The sequence below is a fragment of the Ambystoma mexicanum genome, chromosome 4q, assembly GCF_040938575.1.
Source record: "Ambystoma mexicanum isolate Mex_15411 chromosome 4q, UKY_AmexF1_1, whole genome shotgun sequence".
Lineage (NCBI taxonomy): Eukaryota > Metazoa > Chordata > Amphibia > Caudata > Ambystomatidae > Ambystoma > Ambystoma mexicanum.
In genome coordinates, this window is record NC_090928.1 from 1,141,297,252 (window position 1) to 1,141,309,301 (window position 12,050).

Consider the following 12,050-nt stretch of genomic DNA (forward strand, 5'->3'; position numbering starts at 1 on the left):
TTGAGGAACAACTAACTTTTGATGTTGTTCTGCTACATCATTGTAACCTCCATCGATCAACAACAAATGTTTTTTTTCTGTACATTGAATACATTTCCCGTACTAGTGTAAAGGCAGAGTATTCATCACTACATTTAACCTCCAAACAATTATGTTTCATTCACTTTCAACTTTAAAACAATATTGCCATAGGTCCAAAACTCTTCTAGCTGGAATGGGCGTTCACATTTGTACTTTGATACTTTTCTAAGGGTAACAATGTCATCGAATGTATGTGGGCATTTAGGAATAACGAAACACAGCCATCTGGTTCATTGATGTAAAATATTTCTGTTTATCAATGGTGGTACTGGCTTGTGGCCTATCGTGCGTTTACAGGGGGGATTCATAGAAGGCTTGGATTCAGTGTTCAACGAGTAATACATGCCTGTGTTTCGGGAGACATTCACGCAAAATTCCCCAATGAAGACGGACAATACAGGGGATTTTTACACACAGGACCGCAACCGCATCAATACAATTTGTAGTTTGTTTGTGCCATCAACATTACCGACGTAAATAAAAAAAAAGTTAATGGGAATAGTTAACATTTTTTAGTAAGTCAACAACACAACACGTCCAACCTTCTAGGAGGTGCATGAAAGAAGTTTGGTGTCCTTTTGCCTCATCAATGATGTATTGTTCAATAAAATCCACTGCCTTTTATTGCCAACACAAAACCAATGTCGCAGCCATCTTTATGGGCAAAACCCACTGAGATGGGGTTTCAGGTGTCTTTAGCTGCAGTTGCCATCTCGGCTCCAGAGCTTATGTATCCCTTGAACATTGTTCCGGGCCTTTTGCCCTTGCCTCATTCCCATCCATTCCCCTCAAGTGCGTGGTATCAGAATGTAATGTTTCGTAGTCTATGTTTTAAACGCATGTTTTCTTTTGGTTGTTCGGATTTTAATGAATGTAATAGTAATACATGATGATTTTCGATATAACTATGAGTTCTGACTAATTTCATCGCCTTGATAATTAGGCAAGGTTACAAAGGTTTTTTTTTTATTTAAAACTAGATTTACAAACAAAGCTATGTGATTGATGCTTTGTTCACAGTGATACTTTATTCATTTTAATAACTATTTATATATTTTTTTTGGATAAAACTTTTTTAATTGTTTACATCACATCAAAACAACAACAACATGTAGCGACTAGCATGTCCTTTCAAAGTTCAATCATCAGCAGAGTCATTATCAATCACCCATAACATTTCCCCAAGTCATTAGTGCAATTAAACCGTATCCCCCTGCTGCATCCAGCAGGATCTAAGGTCCTTCCTCTTCCCACCTCCCCCATATCTTGTCCGCTTTAGCAGGGCAGCCTCTGGCAGTGTATATTCTGTGTTCTATCCTTGCGCATATGTCCATGTCCATGTCCGTTGCCCATTGTTCCATTGTTGGGGACTCCGGGGCTCCCCACCTTTGCGCTATATTGCGCTTCATCAGTCCCGCTGCCGTGTTCAAAAGCAGCCTTTCCCATTTATTAAGAGCAATCTCATCCGGAACACCCAAAAAATCTTTGGGTCCAGTGGTATGCGGCACTCAAGGACATTGTTAAGTTCAGTGCAGCATTCATTCCAGAAAGTGCGGATTCGGGGACATGCCCATAGAATGTGAAAGAAGGTCCCCTCTTCCTCTCCGCATCAGAGACAGTTCGGGTTCGAGGCTCTCTTCCACCTATATAGTATCGTTCTACAGTAATAGACCCTATGCAGGATCTTTAACTGGACCAGCCGAAGCCTGGAGGAGATGGCCACTTCCCTTGGATGCATTAGTGCTTGGATCCAGTCTTCTGGATCTATCTCCCCTACATCCACCTCCCATTTGGCCTTTAAAGTCGTGAGTTCAGGCTTGTGATAGCATTATATAGGATGGAGGTGCATTTGGCGGGGATGAAAGAAGCCGTCGCCAAACCCCATACGTCTCATGATTTCCCAGAGGCAGTCCCACCTGACCGAGTCGAAGGCCTTTTCGAAATCAATTGCCAATAGGGCGAGAGGGCTATCGATGACCGGGCCCGTTCTAGCGCCAAGTGGAGCCGACGCAGATTCATTCAAGTTGACTTGTGTGGCATAAAGCCACATTGATCCGGGTGGATCAGGGTGTGGGCTACTGGCTGCAGTCGGTTGGCTAGGAGCTTGGCGAGGACCTTGGCTTCACTATTAATTAGTGAGATAGGCCTGTAAGAGGCGCACAGTTCCGGGGGTTTATCAGGTTTGGGAATGACCACAATGGTGGCTTTACATAGGTCTGGTGGGAGGGTGCCTTGGTCGCGGGCGTTAAGGAGCATTTTGTAGAGGGGGTTGCTATTTTTGTTCCCTCCAAGCTTTTGCCAGGTTTCGGCCGGGAATCCGTTAGGGCCTGGCGTTTTCCCTGTTTGGAGTTGCGCTAGGGCTTCGGCTATTTCAGATTCAGAGAGATCGGAGTCTAGTTCCGCAAGCTGTTGTGCTGTCAATGATTGGAGTACTACTTCGTCTAGCAGAGTCGAGTCGAGTGGTGATATCGGGGCTCGGTATAGTTCCGCATAAAATTGGGCAAAGGCCTCTGCTATTTCGGCATCCGTCTGGTACCTTACATTACTTGGGGCAACGATTTCCCGGACGTGGCGTCTCCCCTCATCCCTTCTCTCAAGCCAGGCCAGCATTTTGCCTGCTTTGTCCCCTAATTCGTATATCCTCGCTCTGGAATCCCAGTGGGCCTGTTTGGCATTATCCAGCATGATATTTCTGAGGCTCTCCGTGGCTAATTTGAGAGACCTTTGGGTCTGCGGGGTAGGGTCAAGAACATGCGTGTTTTCGGCCTGGATCAATTCTCCCTCTGCCTCTATTTTTTGGAGTCTCTCTCTCTTTTTATTCGCTACCCAGGAGATTATTTCCCCACGCAGCACCGTTTTATAAGCCTCCCACACCATTACTGGGTCGTCCACAGCCGGTTCATTTATATCGAAATATTCATCGGACACCTCCGTGAGGCGGTCAACCAGTTCGGGGAATCAGAGGTGGTAGTTGTTTAGTCTCCATGTTCTAGGAGGAGTCATGGCATGCGTTTGTATTTCTCTTATTAGTGGGGAGTGGTCCGAGATTCCACGAGGGAGTAACTCTGCGGATATCGCCCTATGTAGGTCTGTGTTCGGGAGGAAGAGGTAGTCGGGTCTAGAGAGGGAGCCATGGACACCTGAGTGGAACGAATAACCTCTGTTTTGGGGATGTAATTCCCGCCGCACATCGCGGAGGCCCAGGGCGGACACAAAGTTAGAGAGTTTTGTGGGAGTATCCGGGTTGCGCCCTCTGAGGTGGGTACGATCTATGGTATTGCACATAACATCATTAAAGTCTCCCCCCAGTATCCACCGATCTGACTGGTGTTTCCCCATGAGAGTGGTTAGGTCATCCAATAAATCCTGGCCCAATCCAGGCGGGGAATATATCGACACAATGGCCAGTGTTTCTCCCCAGAGCGAACCCAGGATGAGTACATAGCGACCTCGCGGGTCCTGTTCCACGACCTGTGGGGAGAATGGGATTCTTTTGTGCGTAAGGATAAGGGTGCCCCTGGATCCCATTGTATACCCCACATGGAATGCGGTCCGGTAGTTGGTTCTCTGGAAGAGGGTGCAGTGTGTTCCCGCTAGATGTGTCTCAGATAGTAGGGCCACGCCGGGAGAGTGTCTATGCAGCAATTGCCTAATCAGGCGTCTCTTAATCCCAGAGCCCATTCCATTCACATTCCAGGTGAGCAGCTTGAGGGATCTGGGGCGGTCAGCCGGTGGTGAGTGGGTTTGTGTTTGTGCCATCTAAAACTCTTGTTGGAGGGCTTGAAGGATGCCTTAGTCGGGAGGGTTGCCTCCCATTGGTATGTCTTGCGGGAGTAGAATCCCGATACATGGTGCTGCAGGGTATAATGTGTAGAGGGTTGTGTTTGGGTTGGTGTTTGAGCATGCTATAGTCCCGAACTAACAAAACATCATGAAAACTTTCCCCTCCTCCCCCCTCCCTATACACCACCCCAACTTGAAGTACCTGTCGCCCGAACATCGCTGATCCTCCAAACCTTAGGGGGTCAGGTCAAACTGTAACTAAAGTCAGAAACAATGGGGAGGAGAAACAGTCTGCCCCATTTCCTGCACCATGTGGTCGGGTTTCTCATGTTGGAGCACTCCACACAGCAGTGAGCCAGTTGAAGGAACAGAGTGTCGCTGCATAGCTGTGATCCTTGATGCGCCTTTGGTGTAGGATCATCGCCCGCTCATCTTTCATTCTGGTTCGCCCCCTGTTCCGGGGCTTCTGGTTCCACCCTTCCAGGATCTCTTACGGGGGAGGGGCGGTCTCGTCCAGGCCGGGGTCTCCCTCTGTGTCTCGCCGGTCTCGCATTCCAATCGCCTTCGATGTGCGTTTCTGCCCATTTCCATGCCTCCAGCGGGTCGGTAAAATGTACTGTGGATCCTTTATGATAAATTTTAAGCTGTGCTGGAAAAAGCAGCCCGTATTTGACGTTCATGAGGGCTAGCTGTCTCTTTAGTGGTTCAAAGGATTGCCGCGCCCGTTGGACATCTTGGGTGTAATCAGGAAAGAATGTGATTCGGGATCCGTTGTGAGTAATTGTCTCATTCGAGCGTGACATCTGGAGGAGGGCATCTCTGTCCCAGTAGTTGAGCAGTTTAGCAATCACTGTGCGGGGTTGCGCGCCCGGGATTGGCCTCCCTGAGGGCATCCTATGGGCTCTCTCAACCGAAAAGAATTTGGAGAAAGAATGGGGAGCATCTGCAAGCCACTGTTCTAGGAATAGCTCCATGCTGTGCCCTTCCTCTCCTTCTGGTAGCCCAAGAATGCGCACATTGTTGCGGCGAGACCTTCCCTCTCCCTCGTCAACTCTAGATTCCAGGGTTTTCAGGCGGGTCATGGCTTGCGACAATTGTTGGTTGACTCCCCTAATGTTGTCTTCTGCTTCAGAGATGCGATGTTCCGCTTCTCCTGTCCGAGAGGTGAGTTTTTGGAGGTCGTGGCATAAAAAGGAGACGTCTGCCGCGATACTGTCCATTTTAATCTCAATGGAGGAGCGCGAGCTAGCAATAGCGGCCATCACGTCCCTCAGTGAAAGATTGTCCTCGCCTGTGGGAGATGTCGGCCGCGTCATTTGGCCCATCGGTGCCGGAGTGGTGGCGACAGCGTATTGGTCCATGCTGCTCTGTGTGGATGTTTTCTTGTGTCTATCTTTGCCCATGGCACTGGCGGCGTGGGCTCCATGCTTCGCTATTGTAAAGGCGTTCCTTGTTATGGTTACGGAGGTAGATGCAGTAGCAGCTGTGGATTCAGGCCCCGGATCACTCCCTCGATTCTGGATTCCACTCTTGTCCTGCTCTTTAGTACCAGTGTTCTCGTTTGAGTCGTCCCTTTACTGCAATTTGGACTCCCAGGGCTGGCGGGACGTTCCCCTTGCGTAGGGTGGATCCCCCGCTTGGCAGCAGTTACTGTGGGTCGAGGGCAACGTGAGTCTTCCGCGTTGTTTATGTCTCGATGTGTTTCCTGGGGGGAGGCAGGCCGGCACAACCAGTCACACGCCTAGCGGAGTCCGCACATCCCATGCGGGAAGGGTCCCGGGTCGAGGGCACACTGTTCATTAGTTTCAGAAGGACTTTTAATCAAGGAAGGTTTACTCCACGTGGTGCCAATCTCATTTGTCGCGCAGCAGTCCTCTGCCCCCTCACCCAGTGCAGCCGTGGGTTGGGGGTCACTGCGTCCATAGGATAAGGTCCCGCTCCCCTCCTATTTCCCTTCGGTGTCTATGGGGGGGGTTTGTGTTACTGCCTCCTTGGTGGACTTACTTGATGCCGGTGTCAGCTGCACCGTACGCTTCCTGCCGTTGAGCAGGTGGATGGTCCTCCGAGGTGGTCTTGGCTGGTTCCGCGGCTTTGCTTCAGTGCAGTGCCTCAGCGCTGCAGATCTATGCCCGGGTCCTTCCAAGCAACGCTCCAGGCAGCTAGGCCCCGGCGTCGCACCGGCGGGTGGGGAGGCTCTCCTATGGCACAGCTGGGCCATCACTCGTTGCCCACCTCTGGAGGGCACCGGGGGGTGCGGTTCACTTCACAGCTTATCAGGGGAGCAGCTCTCCCGGCCGAACACTGTGCAGCGTTTTGCTGCCTGTGTTCACCTCTGCTCAGACAGCGGGTGGATGGTCCTTCGAGATGCTCCCTCCTTGGGGGGAGGGGAGGGATTCCCCTCCCCTGTCTTGGCCGGTTCCGTGGCTCTCCCTCACTACGGTGCTGCGGCGCTGCGGATCATCGCTCGGAGCCTCCCAATCAGTGCTCCCGGCAGCCGAGCTCTGAGGCCGTACACGGCGGGTGGCAAGGCTCTCCTTCGGCGCAGCGGGGCCGTTGCTTGTTGCCGGAGCCGTGGGTCACGTCGCAGTGTATCAGGGGGAACCACTCTCCCGGCCGGGCACCATGCAGCGGTTCGCTGCGTGTTCTCACCCCAGTTCAGGCTGAGGATCTGTTTGTCATGCTTCCCCGATGGAAGTTATGGCATTCCTGGAGACTCCATTGAAAGTGCCTTCACATTACACTACGTTCTCCTGTGAGCGATCTAGTGTTTTTCAAGATGGCTGCCCGTTGTTTATACTGGAGGAATTGCTGGCGTTCGGATGCGTTGCACCTTCGGTCTTTTCACTGTCCTGCCAACGCTAGTAACTTTCACTCTCAGAGCTAACGCTCCATTGTTATCTTTTCTGTCTCTCCCGCGACCGTCCCTTCGATCGTTGCCTACTGTTCTGCCCTCTCGCCTCTTTGAGCGTACTTACTTCTGTTTTCTTTTTGTTCTTACCTTCGTTTCCCGTTCCGTTGCTTTCCGTGTTGTGTCCTCCTCGCTTCAGGCACCTTCTGCAGCTCCGGCTACTCCGTCTCTCTCTCACACTCTCATCCTCCTTGTGTGGACTACGTACCTTGAACAAAGCCATTCTTGTGAAACATCCGTAAGGATCGAATACAGGGTTTTTTCAGCCAGGAGGCTTTTTCCCTGTTGGAGGACGGTCTCCCGGGGAGCCCCGTGGTTGGGGGTTTACCTCCCGACGGCGTGGCTTCCAGCACAGACCGACCTTATTTACACGATAAGAAGAAAACCAAGGAAATACGCAGACGAAGAAAGACAGCACCACAAGAAGACGACCTAGACGATAAAGGTGAGGAGGAAGGAAGGGAGGTTTATTGCAAATCTGACAGCGTGCAACGCCAGGAAGTAAGAATGGCTTCACTCGAACAGTACCAAGAACTTGTAGGGGCCATACAAGGGCTAACTGTGGCAGTCCAAACCCTCCGAAATGAGAACCAGACATTACGCCAGCAAGTTAATACTCGTGATGAGAACAGGGAAAATAGGGGTGACCTACCTCCTCTCCCGTTGCAATTTGGCAAGTATGATGGGAACCCACGATCGCTAAGGGAGTTTTTAGACTCCTGTTTGATCTATTACACATTTCGTCCAAGAGCATTTGATTCCGATAGGGCGAAGGTGGGATTCCTAGTTTCGAACCTGGCCGGCAATACACCAGCATGGGCAACCCCTCTTATAACCCAGTCTGACCCTGCTACAAATGACTATGCAGCATTCACACAAATGTTCAAAGCATGATTTGAACGTCCTGAGGTCCAATTCTCTTCGTATGAACAAATAATAGACCTCAAACAAGGTAATCTAGACGTGCAAACTTATATTTCTTCCTTCATGAGACTTGCTACCAATTCTGATTGGCCGGATTCTGCCCAACAAACATTGTTTCGCAGGGGTCTCAATGAGGATATCAAAGATGAGTTAGCCAGGACTGCTAGACCACATTCCTTTCAGGATTTAGTCTCTCTTGCTCTCCAGATTGAATTCCGTTTAGGAGAGAGAAGGCAAGAACGGAGAAGGAATCCTACGACGCCCATCCTCCATATGCCGGGTCAGGGAAATCGTACAGTCCCTCATCAAGGAGAAGAACCAATGCAAATTGGTGCAACAAGAGGCCCGCTAACCTCAGAAGAAAGAAGGAGAAGACGTGATCTCGGTCTCTGTATGTACTGTGGGTCCCAGAAGCATCTCTTGCGAAATTGTCCAGAGGTACCCCCTCGGCGACAGGGAAACGCTACCCCCCGAACCTGAACAGGGGAAGGTCCGGGGACAGTAGTCCGTCTCCCTGTATCAACCACTTACCTGTACCCTCTAGTGACGATACACGTTTGATGGTTTTTCCTGTCCAACTCACGAGCGGCAAATCTGACCCTTGGGATGTGATAGCGATGTTGGATTGTGGTGCGGCTGGAAATTTTATCGACATACAGTGGCCAGAGAAGAACGGCCTGCCTCTCCGCAAGAAACTACAGCCGGTCCCAGTGGAAGGAGTTGACGGTACTCCTTTGTCATCCGGTCCCATCAGGTATGAAACAGAACCTGTTAACGTCAAACTGTTCCAACATCAAGAGATGGTGGTATTTGATCTCATCCGTGCTGCTCATTTCCCCGTAATACTGGGGATGCCCTGGTTGCGCCGCCATAATCCTACCATCGATTGGACGGCTAATACCATTCATTTCAAGTCTTCGTTTTGCTCAGAAGGGTGTTTGCAGCCTATCTCCCCTCATCCACAAACCAACTCCGCAGGATCCTTGTCAGCTGCTTCAATACATCTGATACCTTCCCATTACTTGGATTTCATGGAAGTATTCTTGGATCATCAACCTCATATCCTTCCTCCTCACAGAAACGAAGATTGTGCCATCGAAACAGTGCCAGGAGCTTCAATACCCTTCGGACGGATGTTTCCCCTATCTTTACCTGAACGTCAAGCTTTCAAGGAATACCTGGACTGCAACCTTCATCATGGACTCATTCAGGAATCCAAGTCCCCTGCCGGAGTCTCTTTGTTTTTTTATCCCGAAGAAGGGATCCTCCGAACTTAGGCAATGTATAGACTACAGAGGACTCAATCAAGTAACAATGAAAGACCGGTATCCTATGCCTCTAATTAAGGAGGTCTTGGAGGCAGTACAAGGAGCCAGCATCTTCACTAAACTGGACCTACGGGGTGCATACCATTTGCTCAGGGTCCGAGCTGGTGACGAGTGGAAGACTGCATTCCGGACACCTCTAGGTCATTTCGAATATAAAGTAATGCCATTTGGTTTGGTAAATGCTCCTGCCACATTTCAGCGATTCATCGACAAACAGTTTTCGGACCTTCTGTTTACCACAGTAGTAGTATACCTGGACGATATTTTGGTGTTCTCGAACTCATCCAAAGAACATCATCATCATGTTAGGGAAGTGCTCCAGAGACTCCTGCAAAACCAACTTTACGTCAAGCCGGAAAAGTGTGTCTTTGACTCTTCTTCTGTGTCCTCTCTGGGATTTGTTTTGTTGGGAGAAGGGATTCACATGGATCCAGGGAAGATAAAGGCCATCCTGCAATGGCCCAAACTCAAGAACGTCAAGGATATTCAGCGGTTTTTGGGGTTGGCCAACTTCTACAGACATTTCATTTCTGGATTTTCTAATCTGGTACTCCCCATCACAGCCCTCCTAAAGAAGGGGGTGACATTCAATTGGTCATCAGAAGCTGATCAAGCTTTTCTTATATTAAAACAAGCGTTTACCACCGCTCCCATATTGATTCAACCTAACCAAGCACTTCCCTTTATAATAGAAGCCGACGCTTCAAACAGAGCGATAGGAGCAGCATTGTTACAAAGACATACAGATGACAAGGAACACCCAGTAGCCTACCTATCACGCACCCTCACCTCCAGTGAGCGGAACTATTCGGTGATAGAACGGGAACTATTGGCTATCAAACTAGCCTGTGAAGAGTGGCGTCACCTATTACAAGGAGCTATACATCGCTTTACCATTCGGACAGACCACAGGAATTTGAAGATACTTCAACAGATGGAATGCAGAAACGCCAGACATGCCAGATGGGCGTACTTCTTCTCCCAATTTGATTTTGATATTTCGTACATCCCAGGAAAGGAGAACGTTCTTGCGGACGCACTATCCAGCAGCAAGGGTACGAATATCGAATCTCCTGGAAAACCCGAAAGATTACTGCCTAACAAGACTTTTCGGATCATTGCCAATACCTTCCTAAAGGATCCCAGAGACAGCCTCATTCTCAACAGGCCATCTCAGGCATTAACGACCAGATTAAATGAAAGATCAGGACTTTATTTCCGAGATGATGCCCTATAGTTACCCAGTAAAGAGCAACAGACCTTGGTTATGTCATGGTGTCATGACACTCCGTTGGCTGGTCACAAGGGCCAGAAAGCTACCTTAGATCTGGTGTTACGGTATTTCTGGTGGCCAGATTGCGCTAAAGACGTCAAGACTTATGTAGCCACTTGTCCCACCTGTGCCAAGAACAAACACCAGACGTCTCGACCTCTCGGTCTGCTTCAACAAGAACCCATATCTTCTCAACCTTGGACCCATATATCGATTTTGTGGTAGATCTCCCATTCTCCCAAGGTATGACTGCCATCATGGTCACGGTAGACTCCCTAAGCAAATTGGCTCATTTCATACCCTTACAAGGGGTACCTTCAGCTCCTGAAACAGCCAGAGTCTTTCTCAAAGACATAGTAAGGTTACATGGTCTCCCTCATACAGTAGTATCTGATAGGGGCTCCCAGTTTACCTCAATATTTTGGACCTCTCTGTGTAAACAACTAGGTATTCAGCGAGCTCTTTCATCAGGTTTCCATCCCCAGAGCAAAGGGCAGACCGAGCGATTGAACCAAACTATGGAACAATATCTATGTTGTTTTTGTAGTCAGCGACAAGAAGACTGGAATCTGTATCTTCCATCAGCAGAATTCGCTTATAATAATACCTTCCCCACGGCCATCCGGATGAGTCCGTTCTACTGCACCTATGGATATCACCCTCGCCATATGTTGGTAGGATCACCTGAACCTTCAAAGCTGCCTACTATCGAACTTCTTATCCAATCTCTGAAAGAGACCCATCAGCTAGCCAATGACGCCTTAATGGTTAGTCGCAAGGATTATAAGAGATGGGCCGATAAGAAAAGGCTCCCCAATCCTCCCTGGAGGGTAGGTTCCCGGGTATGGCTGGCTACCAAGTTCTTACCTAGGTAGGTTCACACCGGAAAATTTGCCCCAAGGTATATCGGTCCTTTCAAAGTCAAGAAAAAGATCAACCCAGTGGCTTTCCAGCTAGACCTTCCTCCTCAATTGAGTCGAGTACATCCGGTATTCCATTCTTCGTTACTCAAGGAATACCGTCCAGACCCTTATCGAAGAAAGATCACCCGACCCGCATACAACAAACCAAGCGATCCTGAGGAGTATGAGGTCTCATATTTGGTGGATTCCCGTTACTATCAAGGAGGGCTCCAATACTTGGTACATTGGAAGGGTTACACCCCCGAGGAACGCACTTGGGAGCGCCACCATCATATACATGCTCCATTACTCATTCGGAGGTTCCATCGCCTCCATCCAGGAAAGCCAGGGGGTCTCCCGGTGAAGAGGAGGCATACTGTCATGCTTCCCCGATGGAAGTTATGGCATTCCTAGAGACTCCATTGAAAGTGCCTTCACGTTACACTACGTTCTCCCATGAGCGGTCTAGTGTTTTTCAAGATGGCTGCCGTTGTTTATACTGGAGGAATTGCTGGCGTTCGGATGCGTTGCACCTTTGGTCTTTTCACCGTCCTGCCAACGCTAGTAACTTTCACTCTCGGAGCTAACGCTCTATTGTTATCTTTTCTGTCTTTCTCTCCCGCGATCGTCCCTTCGATCGTTGCCTACTGTTCTGACCTCTCGCCTCTTCGAGCGTACTTACTTCTGTTTTCTTTTTGTTCTTACCTTCATTTCCCGTTCCGTTGCTTTCCGTGTTGTGTCCTCCTCGCTTCAGGCACCTTCTGCAGCTCCGGCTACTCCGTCTCTCTCTCACACTCTCATCCTCCTCGTGTTGACTACGTACCTTGAACGAAGCCATTCTTGTGAAACAT

General features: G+C 49.4%; 1 protein-coding gene across 2 annotated transcripts in view; it reads left to right on the forward strand.

The window, feature by feature from the left end:
• Positions 1-12,050, forward strand: part of RBKS (ribokinase) — a 589,003-nt gene that overhangs the window by 17,726 nt on the left and 559,227 nt on the right. The gene's annotated exons all lie outside the window — the stretch shown is intronic.